The following is an 11862-nucleotide window of genomic DNA, read 5'->3' as shown; positions in this document are numbered from 1 at the left end:
AACTTTGTCTCAAACAAAGAAGCATTCTTCATAAAAAATATAAGAAAAAATTAGTAAGTATTCATAAATTTTCATACTTTATTCTTCAAATACTAAAGGAATCACAAACTTAATATAAAATTACATACGAATAATCTTTCAATAGAAATTAAAGTGTGAATTGAGTCTATTGTCGTGAATTTGTTCCACTTCGTACAGGACGTAACAAGTGGGATATTTGGTTGTTTTTGGTGTCGGTTCAGTTTTGAGAAAACTTCGCCGATGTGGAGAATTATAGAAACGATGAAAACATTGGAGAAGAACAGGATTTTTAGAGCATACAGAGCTTTGGTTGCTTGTCAGTCGACCGCGAGCTTTGGGGCGGTCGACCGGAAACGTGCACGCTACAAGGTGGTTTTTCTGGAGCTCTGGTCGGTCGACCGTGGCATCAAGTACGGTCGACCGCGGACCCTGTAATAGATTTTGTGTTTTCTATCGTTCTGTTCGGTCAACCGTGACGATTTCGACGGTCGATCGTCAGTCGGGTTTGGGCCTAATTACAGTTTCCTGTTCTGTTTGGGATTGCTGTTTGATATAAATAGCAACCACGTTTTAGGGTTTCTTTGGAGCAAAATTGGGGATACTTGGAGCACAGAAAAGAGTCTTTCTGGAGCTATTGGTTAGGGTTTTGTTTAAGAGATTAAGAACTTTGTGAGAGAGATTAGTTTATGAATTTGTAATCTCTATTTATACTCTTCTTCTCTATTAGTGAAAACACATCACCTTCTTGCCTCGTGGACGTAGACAACTTGCCAAACCACGTAAAATTCGTTTGTTTGTATTTGTACTGTTATTTTGGATTGTTTTGCTTTCTCTCTCGGCATTGGTATTTGTTCTCGGAACCCTATTGATTTGGCCGACGCACACAATAAATAGAACTCTGTAGTACCACTGAATTGTGGATAAATCGCATAGTCTACTGTTGTGAATAGACTTCCTCAGTGTAACTTTTTTTACTATCAGGAGGTCCATTTGTCTCACCAAAAAAATCCTTCTTTGAGTGTAAAAGAATCAAGAAAGGTCACTCTGGGATCTATTTGCAACAATAGAGATAAAGGCAGTCTACCTGCAATTGGGAAAAGAACATTAGATATATCCGCAAAAAGTAAGTACAATTCAAAATTACTTTTATTGTTTTAACGGCAAGTTTGTTCTTCTTCAGATATCTCTTTATTTCAACATGTTTTGTTGATAATAAGGTCCTTCCTTCTACTCCATAATTCAAAAATATTTCGACAAAAACCGACGTCAATATTGTAAAACTCATGCAACATTTCATTGCCTCCCTCAAAACTTCTATATCACTCTTTCTCAATGTACAGTACATTAAGAGGGGAAACTTATGTTGCCATAATTAACTTGAAAGAATACATATATTAGACATTGACATAATGTAAAAGAGAGTGGCTTTACTTGATGAAGGCCTCCTACAAATTGAGTTTTTGCATCTTCCTTGAGAGAGGTATGCTTGAGAGAGGTTATCCCTTTTAGAGATTGAATGTTGATAGAGATTGAATGTTCAACAAAAAACTTTTAAGGGTAGTAATTTTCTCTTTACTGATGATGGCAATACTTCCATCGTTGCAATCACTTCATTATTTGGTAAAGAAACTTTAATTGTCTATAGAAAATTATTTTTCTTTTTGTTATAATCTTGTTGTTATATCTACATACATCATATATATCAAAAGTAAGAATCAAACATGAAATGTAAATGTAAATAGATAAGAGAAAAGATAGGGAGAAAAGTGATTCTCATTTTATTCATCTTCCTTATTCCTCTATACATTTTGTAGTCCATGACATACATTATATAGATGGATAATAAGAAGACTAAATGACATGGGCTAATAAAGAGTCACCTAATTAATTGTCCATATTCAAGTAATGCCCACATTCATCTTATCTTCTACATTTCAACAGTCCCCATTGGACATTACTTCGTGATGTTAATGCCTCGTTAAAAACCTCGCTAGAAAAACCCAGTAGGAGAAAAACTAGTCGAGGAAAAGAGTACACGACATAAGTAGATTCTTGTGTTGCATTAGTTACCTCATTAAGAACCTTTAGCTAAGAAAACCATGTGGGACAAAACTTAGCAAAGGGAAAAAGAGTACAACTATAGACCTTCAAGACCCAATCTTCGGGATTGTCTTGAAAATTCACTCCCCCTAATGATGACAATCTTCCGAGTGTATGCTAAGAAAAACCCAGTAAGACAAAACTTAGCAAAAGAAAAAAATATGATGATAGACCTTCAGGGCACAATCTTCAGGATTGTTCTTTAAGAATTTGCTCCCCCTGAAGACGATAGTCTTCCAAGTCTGCGCATACCAATATTGTGAACATATTTCTCAAAAGTTGATGTAGGCAGAGATTTGATGAACAAATCTGCAAGATTGTCACTTGAGCGAATCTTTTCGATAGTGATTTCGCCATTTTTTGGAGCTCATGTGGATAAAAGAATTTTGGCGTAATATGTTTTGTCATGGTTCCTTTTACATATCCACTGCTCATTTGTGCAACACAAGTTACATTGTCCTCATAAAGGGCAGTGGGGGTAATATCGTCTTTCGCTAGACCATACGAGTCAAAAATGTGTCGTATCAATGATCTCAACCATACACATTCTCGTGAGGCCTCATATAAAGCGATAATCTCTAAGTGGTTAGAAGAAGTAGGCACCATGGTCTGCTTAACAGACCTCCAAGAAACGGCAGTACCACCACGGAGAAAAACATAACTAGTTTGGGATCTAGCGTTATGGGGATCAGACATTTAGTCAGCGTCCTAATAGCCCACCAATGTCATATCTTGGTTTCTTTTATAGAATAGTCTAAGATCTTTTGTACCTTGAAGATAGCGAAGGATATGTTTAACGTCATTCCAATGCCTCCTTGTAGGAGAAGCACTATACCTTGCTAGCAAGTTCACCGCAAATACAATATCAGGCCTGGTGCAATTTTCAAGATAGAGAAGTGCTCCAATAGCGCTCAGATAGGAAACTTTTGGCCCTAACATTTCTTCATTATCTTCTTTGGGTCTAAATGAGTCTTTATCCACTTCGAGGGACCGGACGACCATTATTGTGCTAAGTGGATGAGATTTATCCATATAAAATCTTTCCAAAACCTTTTACACGTAGGTTGACTGGTGTAGAAAAAATTCCTTCTGGAAAATGCTCGATCTGCAGGCCGAGACAAAACTTGGTTTTTCCCAAGTCTTTCATTTCAAATTCCGTCTTTAGGCATGAGCTAGATTATGTAAGCTCCTTGTGCGTTTCAATAACATTTATATCAGTAACATTGATTGAGATGATACAGAAGCCATTTTCGAATTTCTTTATAAACACACAAGGATAGACATCATTATTTGCATATCTCCTCTTTAGGAGGAACTCACTCAGTCGGTTATACCATATTCTACCCGACTTTTTTAAGTCGTATAACGACCTTTGCAATTTAATGCTATACATGTTGCGATTCTCATTTTCTCTCAATTCAGGAATTTTAAGTTCATCAGGGACTTTCATATAAAAATATTACCATCTAATGACTCATATAAAAATGTGGTCATGGCGTACATATACTGCATATATAAATTCATAGTTTCTTCCATAGGTATTAACTTGCGAAACGTAATACAATCACTAATAGGAGAATATTTTACATCTAAATCGATGTCAGGTCTCTGCATGAACCCATTGAGCTATGAATCTCGCTTTATATCTTACCACCATACAATTCTCATTTATTTTTCTTACGAAGACCCATTTATATCATGCAGGGATATTTGGACTACAGGTTCAAAATACTTTAGCGAGTTTAGCTCAGCCTCAATTGCCACTTTTCCATCTCACCTAGTCTGAGTGTTTCAAGCACTATGCTACCGACTTAGGTTCTAGATCCAGATTATTTTCAGAGATAGTAAGAGCAACTGTAAAGGCAACTATGTTATCGACAACTTTTATATTTCTATTATATATTTCTCCTTTTTTCACAAATTCGTGGCCACTTTAATTCTTATTTTATGTCAACCCAATCCTCGTCATTTCCCTTAACAATTGGATTTGGTCGTTCCGCGTCTCCAGTATTGTGATTATCAAGCACGTGCAACTTTACTGGAGATTCCATCTTCAGGATGAACCTCTTCCGGAGGTTATGGGAGTGATTGTCTTTCTATATAGAATTTAGTTTGTCGTGAACTTTTATATTTTACACTAACATGTTTCATATGCTTCTGGCATACCAAATCATCAATGATATACTCAACATGAATATGAGGCTTAGTCACTCTTTTCTTAGCAAATTATCATGTGAACTTATGATTCAGTTTGACTAGTACGTGGATATAAATATTGAAGATCTTTTTCATCAATGGAATTTCTTGACATTATTTTGTATTTTGGGCACTAATCTTCCCCTAATGTCGAGAATTGATCTTAAATAAAAATACAGTCATCGTACTAAATTATAATTTGATCCCCTAACATGGGCCATAGGTACTAAATTATTAACGGAGTTTCATAAATAATGTATGTACCTTCACCGAGGTCCCATAGAGGTACGCTATGGTGGTGATATAGAAATATGGACTGCAAATAAAGAATACGCAGATAGGAAATGTTTCGCGTCTTCACCACGTATTAGATAGCTTCGTATTAGATAAAGGGGGGGGGGGAGAAAATTGTGATATGCAGTTGGTCGGATTTGGTTTGAATGCTTCATTTAATTTAAGGAAATCCGACAAATCATATTTTGCCCAAGATGACCCAATAGCTCATGCCAGAATTTAAAAGAATTTAGGTCCCTAAATCTCAAAAATCATCGCAACATGGTGTATTTTAGGTCAGACAAATTCTAAAGTGTATAAATGAAAACCACATAGGTTCACAAGAGTTTAAAGCAATCTCAAGTTAAATCAAAATTGTCTGACAAATGCATATAATCCAAATATAGACAAAACAAATAGTTTACCTTGACCATCTCAATAAGATCCACTTTAATATCCACTACCTCACCCTCGTCCAAGCTTATGAATATTAGTTTGAATTATGACATGTGCTTTAGGCACTACGTGTGAACCAATTAAACTTGCATTATGATTTCTCACAACAGCTGGTTGTGTTTTTAACAACTACTAATGCAAGGATTAGTTCATAATGCTTAATATAATTTTTAGTTGTACTATTATAAGAGTATAAGGTTACTTGTTGAATTGTATTCAGTCTAGGGTTTAAAATCTAAAAAATGGCTACAAGATAAGATCTCCTACTATGTTCATAGCCTCCCCCTTGTCCACGCGTATAAGTAATTTTCTGAATTATAGTATGTGCTCCAAACACAACTCGTAAGCCAACTAGTCTAACATTATGATTTCTCATCAACAATTTGTTGTGATTCTCTACAACTCCAAATTTAGATATCAAAGCAGAATGCTTGGCATAATTTTTTGTCATATATTGCTACTGGAGTACATTACTACTTGTATAGAATGGGAAAAAAATCTTTTCGATCAATTCTGCGAGCTTCACCCGCTAGACAATATGGCACATGGTTGAATCATATTTAGTCATGTATTTAAAATCTAAAAAGTTCTGATTCAGTCTGCCAGTTGCATTTGAGGGAAGATTATTAGCTTCCATAGATCAAAGCGATCCTTTAGGGATTGCTCAGAAAAATGAATACTTTTTCAGTGAGGCATTTAATTTTTTACGTCTTAATTGATAGAGAGAAAATTTAAAGTGTTTGACTTCTGGGCAAAGATACTTAAAGATCAAGAGATATAATCGTGCAAAAATCACAAGGGTATCAGTAAAAATGAACGTTCGAGGCCAAAGACAAGTAATAATTACTATCATATATCATAGTGCATTAATCATGGGGACGAAAGTTTAGTGCATGAGAAATTAGAAATATTCACATTTTAATAAAATCACACATAATCACCAAAATCATCAAGCTCCTTCTAAAGATCTGCATAAAGGTTATCTTTCAAATGTTTGCTTCTGGCAAACTAGTCTGATATTAAAATTCACACAAAAAAATTTTTTAATGCTCGGACGATCAATGACCATCATAAACTCAATCAAGTAGAAATTAAACAAAGGCATGACCAGCTTGTGCTATCCTTTCTTCTAAACTCAAGATTGCCAGGTTCAAAACACCACCAAGGTAATTTTGGATAGAAACTAATATTGCATAATTTCAGTGGAGAAGTACTTGCTCACTGCACAGGAGCCATTGGCAACTTTTTGTATTTGATGACGAAAGGAAATATATCATTTGTATCGAAAATATAAATAACGAAGCATGATATTTGAAACAAAAAAAAACAACCAGAATTCATGGTCCAGGCATTGTACACATGCATTTCAAAAGAAAGAAAACACACGTACCACGACAGGGGAAACTGTTTCAAGCTACATCAGCGGATGTCGATCCTCTCCCAGTTCAAAACTAAGGTCGCAAATCTAAACATGCATTTATAATGAAACCATATATTGCCAAAGATAGGACAAATGAACAGTATATTGTAAGGATGTATGGCAATAGGTTAAAACATTTTTGCAATTAGTTGAGATGTATATTTCCTATATGTAGAAAAACAATGTGATCCTGCGGTGCACATTTAGGCAATTAATAAAAGTGAAACAACTCCTGCTTTACTATTCAAAATTAGTGCATCTGAACAATAATTAGACAATAATGACTTAAGAGTATGGTGTTCAAAGTTGAATATAAATAAATGATAGACAAAAATATGAATCAAGACAGCTCCATCAAATGATAACACGAAAAAAGGTATGACCCAGCAAATGGTGATAAATTAAGCATACATCTAGTACAAGCATTAAAGGCCTCTCTGCAGGACCAATGAATATGATTAATTTTGTTGAAGATGATGGTAGAGGGGGCAACAGGCAACTAGACCCCACCACACACAAAAAAATCAATGGCAAAATGTTTTGAATAAAAACCAATTAAATGCATGTTTGTGTGCTTATAAAAGGAAATCTCAGCAAATATATCATCATCACATGATTCGCATAAAAATAAACCAAAGAATTGCAAATCATACTGGACATAATCATAATCATTCGACGGAAAACTTGATATATACTATGTAAATAGACAAAGGCCGAATGTATTATTACATTGCAGAAGATGTACTACTAACTGATGATCACGAACCGGCTAGAGCCACTCGTGCTGACAACGTGTTGTAATCTTGTTGTTATATCTACATACATCATATATATCAAAAGTAAGAATCAAACATGAAATGTAAATGTAAATAGACAAGAGAAGGAATATGAAGGAAATTGATTCTCATTTTATTCATCTTCCTCATTCCTCTATATATTTTGTAGTCCATGGCATACATTATATAGACGGATAATAAGAAGACTAAAGGACATGGGCTAATGAAGACTCACCTAATTAATTGTCCATATTCAAGTAATGTCCACATTCATCTTATCTTCTAGATTTCAACACTTTTCTTATTTCATGTTTATTATCGTTGTTAATATTCTTGGTGTAATAGCTGAATCATGGAAATGCTTTAATATTTAACAAAATCTCGTTGAAGAAACAATGAGGCGTTGCATGTTCAATAGTCACACTTGGCATTTCCTCTTTACAATTTGATGAGGGGCAAATAAAAAAGTATGGTTTTATAAAAATGAGAAGATCCGCCGTTGCCGGGGATCGAACCCGGGTCACCCGCGTGACAGGCGGGAATACTCACCACTATACTACAACGACGTTGTTGAAATGTTAACAATGAATGCGTTTTTTGAAACAACATTACAAAATATAAGATTTAACATTCCGTCTAAATACAAAGCTCACATAATCAATTCTTTATCTATATATATTCCCTTTTGCATTTAATTCATATATTATTATAGCAACAACAGATGATGCAGGAAACATGAAAACTTAAATGCCACAAAGGCTGAAAAAAATTAAAAGTGTATCTAAACCGGCGGGAAAGTATAATTCCAAAATTTTTTGGCTCGATCATTTGGCAGACCATACAAGTTTTAGAGCTCATAAGATTGAGAGGAGAGAAAAAAATTCGCAGATGCTAATTATGTGATCTAACATTTTATTGAAAAGGTAAAAAAGATGTTTTGGCTGATGGACCAAATTTTAATCATGCATCCTTGTGTTGCTACTATTATATATATTTGGATAAAGGAGGTGTGCCCATATCTGATATTTGGATATTGGAGGATACCTAACGAAAATTTGATGGAGTGAAATTGAAAATTCATAATGTACTCAAGGCACATTATAAAAAGATGAATTAGGATTTAGGACATGTATCCTAGGCCAAGAGGTTGAAATTGTCATGTATAATCAGATGCTATTATCTAATTTATCTAATTTCTAAAAATAAACTCCTCATCTCCATGTTCAATTGCACTTATCAGCCCTCAACACATTTACTAGCGCTTATCACCACTCAATTCACAAGGGAGTGGGGATAATCTGCAAATTATCCTTCTTAATGAAACGCCGCCAGTGGTGGAAGGTGCGATTTAAAACAACTGAGAGTTATGAAAAGCTATTGAAGGTGTTTCAAATATCTTCTGATCTTTTATATCATTTGGGTTAATGTATTGTACTTAACTTTTGCAGCCTTATAAACCATGTTATCTAGATAAAACAATATTAACTCCTAAACAAATATATTTTTTCCCCCTTGCAGTCTCCCAGAACATATGCATCTATATCCTGAAATTTAGAATTGCTAGTGCAAACTGTTGCGCGCCGTGCGGAAGCGTGCTCGCAAACTAAACGAGTCGGCGAGCGATGAGAGAAGAGAACTAAACCAAATACGAGTGCAATCACCAAAAATACAACACAAATCAAACCAACACAGAGAATTTACATGGTTCGGCAAATTGCCTACGTCCACGGGGAGAGGATAGAGAGATTTCACTATATGGAGGAGAAATACAATGGTTACAACTCACACAATCACTCAGATATAACCCTAACTCATAATATCTCCCTTTCAATATGCTCAAAAGATTTTTTTTTCTCTAATTCTCTGATCTAAACCGTTCTATATATATAGAAATCCTAAAATCAAAAATATACTAGGAATTCTAAAACAAAAAACAAAACATATTAAGAATTCTAATAATCTGTTATCAAAATAGATTATAAATTCTATTACCAAAATAGATTAGGAATCACAATGACCTGTTACCAAAGCAGATTAGGAATCCTAATAACCTGTTACCAAAACAAATTAGGAAAAATATTAGGAACCTGCTATCCAACAATTCTCCACCTCGGCGAAGTGTTTCCAAAACTGAGCCGACACCAAACATGAGCACAACTGCGTCGTCTCACCAAATTCGGTTGCACCAATGTGGTTACCTACGTACCCCCTCTCCCAAAGGATCAAGCTGCCCGTAGTTCATCCAAATGGCCTCGAACGGCCTCAACAATCACTCACGGCATCCCAATTGTAGGCGTATAAAATTACCTATAGGTCCCTTAGCATGGTTCAGCATGATGGTTCGACAAATCAACTATGCGGTCTCTTTTTTATGTTTCGAGCGGCACGATACGTGTTCGATATACAGCACAGAACAACGGCATATGTTCCGCCTGTTTTTTGGACCAATCCCACCAGTTCGGAAACTCAGTCAGACGAGTCTGTCAACGACAAAAATAGAGTTTGTACTCACAACACCGAGGCGGAAAGTACCTGCAAATACAAGACCCGGGCTATCAAATCAAGAGTCCGGACGAATCAAACGTAAGAACTGAAAGACGGAAGACACCGGAAGAACGATGCGAAACGGAACACACCCGGGCGACTGCGGCCTACCGAGCAACCGGTGGCTCGGCCCAAGCCGATGCCACCCAGGGTGGCTCTGGGTGGTTCCGAGCCAACCCAGGGTGCGCTCGGGCTAAGGGCCGAGCCACCCGATAGGGTGGCTTCGGCCGGAATGGTGCCGAGCCCCTCAGGTGGGCTCTTGGCTAAGCGAGCCACCCTGAGGTGGCGTCGGCCAAAAGCCGAGCCCAGGGTGTGCTCGGCCAATGGCGAGGCCACCCTGGGGTTGGCTCTGGCGAGCCGAGCCACCTCAGCGGTGGCTCAGCATTGAGCCGCAGCCCCCTCGGTGCCGACTCCCCCCCCCCTCTCTCTCTTGTGCACAAAGGCACAGTTCAGAGAGGCTCGATAAATTAGGGGGGGGGTGTTTGATATCCATTTGGAGGACTTCTTCTGTAAACTTTTTTGAGAGAGCCGAAACTCTCTGCCGAGAAATTGTTACTTTTTTAACTTTTTAGGAGATCTGAAGGCTTGATATGGAGCGACCCGGGTGATTTGATTACTTAGCGAGCACCCGCCACGAAAAGGCAGCGAGTCTGAGAGCGTCTAATCCGGTCAGATACTACGTCTGTTTACATCCGAAGAATCTAAGCTTGGTTCTTAGAAACTCCCGAGATTCGAGTTGCGGTCGTTTCCTGTGGGTTAAACCGATCCCTCCCGGCTATTATCTCCGTTGGTGATAGATACCCGGCTAATACGTCGTTGAGATCTGCTTGGATCCAGATCACGCGTGGTCCACTGTGTAAGCGAACCCCGGCGCAGGCAAACAACCCACAGAAGCAAGAGATCCGGGAATACAGGATCTTTTTGTGATTTGTTTTTCTTTTCTGCGTAAAAGATGATCGTTAATTGTAGATTTTTTGATTTCTTTGTTTTATTTTGATTCTCATGTAAGCCGCTGAATCATTATAAATAAGACGGATCTCTTGTAACCATAAAGTTGTTAACTGAGTGATGCTTCAATGATCATCGATAATGAAGAAACACCAACTTTTCCTGCTTCGAACAATCTTGTGGGCGACCTTCACAGTGGGAGCCACCGATCTTTCATTACTGCTTAGAGATCGGATGAATGGCATCCAGGTCGCCTAGCGGCGGATCTCCGAATCCGATTCGTGAGGGAGGTCGATTATGAGTTGTCGGACGCAAAAGAAGTACGAGTGAGTACGCTGTCCTTCGTTCTGGATCTACTGCCCTCCCCCAAGTTCAAGAAGTTTCAGAAGTTCTCCTTCCAGGAAAAAGTCGTTGGTGCGAAGAAAGTTGAAGCCACCAACGACTGACGTCACCCATTTCAGACGCCGAGTTGCGGTCAGGTGAAGTGCCTACCGGCTCGAAAGAGGTAAATCCGCCTCGCCGGTCGTCGTTCGAAGGCGTTTGTGATTCTTCTCTAAGAGAGCTCGCCAGACGGGCAGCGCCAACGCCTCGCGACGCCAGTTCGCAAGGCCATGGAGCTCTGTTGACGGGTATCGGTCCGTTCCATGCGGATTCTGAGAAGACACAACGATCATGGCTACAACCAGCCTTCAACATGCAAATGAAAGATGGGGTTCCTCGGAGCCGGATCAAATGCCAATGGATAGTTGGGTTCTGTCAAACGGGACTGCAAATAGAGATTTCTTTTCCTCAACTTCGACACTGTATTGTCGCAAAGATGGTTGAATTGCCGCAAGCCCGGCCGCCGCGATTATCTGGACAAGCGGGCGGGCCGCTCAAAGCTGAAGAAAGCCCGTCGCAAGCTCAGTTATCAAGCAGATCGAAAGCTGTGTGGTCTGGTCTTTTTGGAGCAAATTGCCAAATTATGGAGCATTTTGCCAAATCAAAACAAAATTTAGCAATGAGATGATCTCTATCCAAATCCTTACCACAAACATCACATTTGTTTAAAAATATGGTGTTTGAATCTGTACTAGAAACATTTGCGCAAACATGGAGATTTATTTCAAATCAAAACAAATATTCCGG

At 38.0% G+C, this 11862-nt stretch overlaps 1 non-coding gene across 1 annotated transcript; it reads right to left on the bottom strand.

Annotated features, from left to right (window-relative positions):
- TRNAD-GUC lies at positions 7737–7808 on the bottom strand. Its single transcript has one exon. It is a non-coding gene; the product is annotated as a tRNA-Asp (tRNA).

Source organism: Asparagus officinalis, chromosome 10 (assembly GCF_001876935.1).
Source record: "Asparagus officinalis chromosome 10, Aspof.V1, whole genome shotgun sequence".
Taxonomy (NCBI): domain Eukaryota; kingdom Viridiplantae; phylum Streptophyta; class Magnoliopsida; order Asparagales; family Asparagaceae; genus Asparagus; species Asparagus officinalis.
The sequence above is the reverse complement of the archived record's forward strand: the minus strand, read 5'-3'. Positions and strand labels throughout refer to the sequence as shown.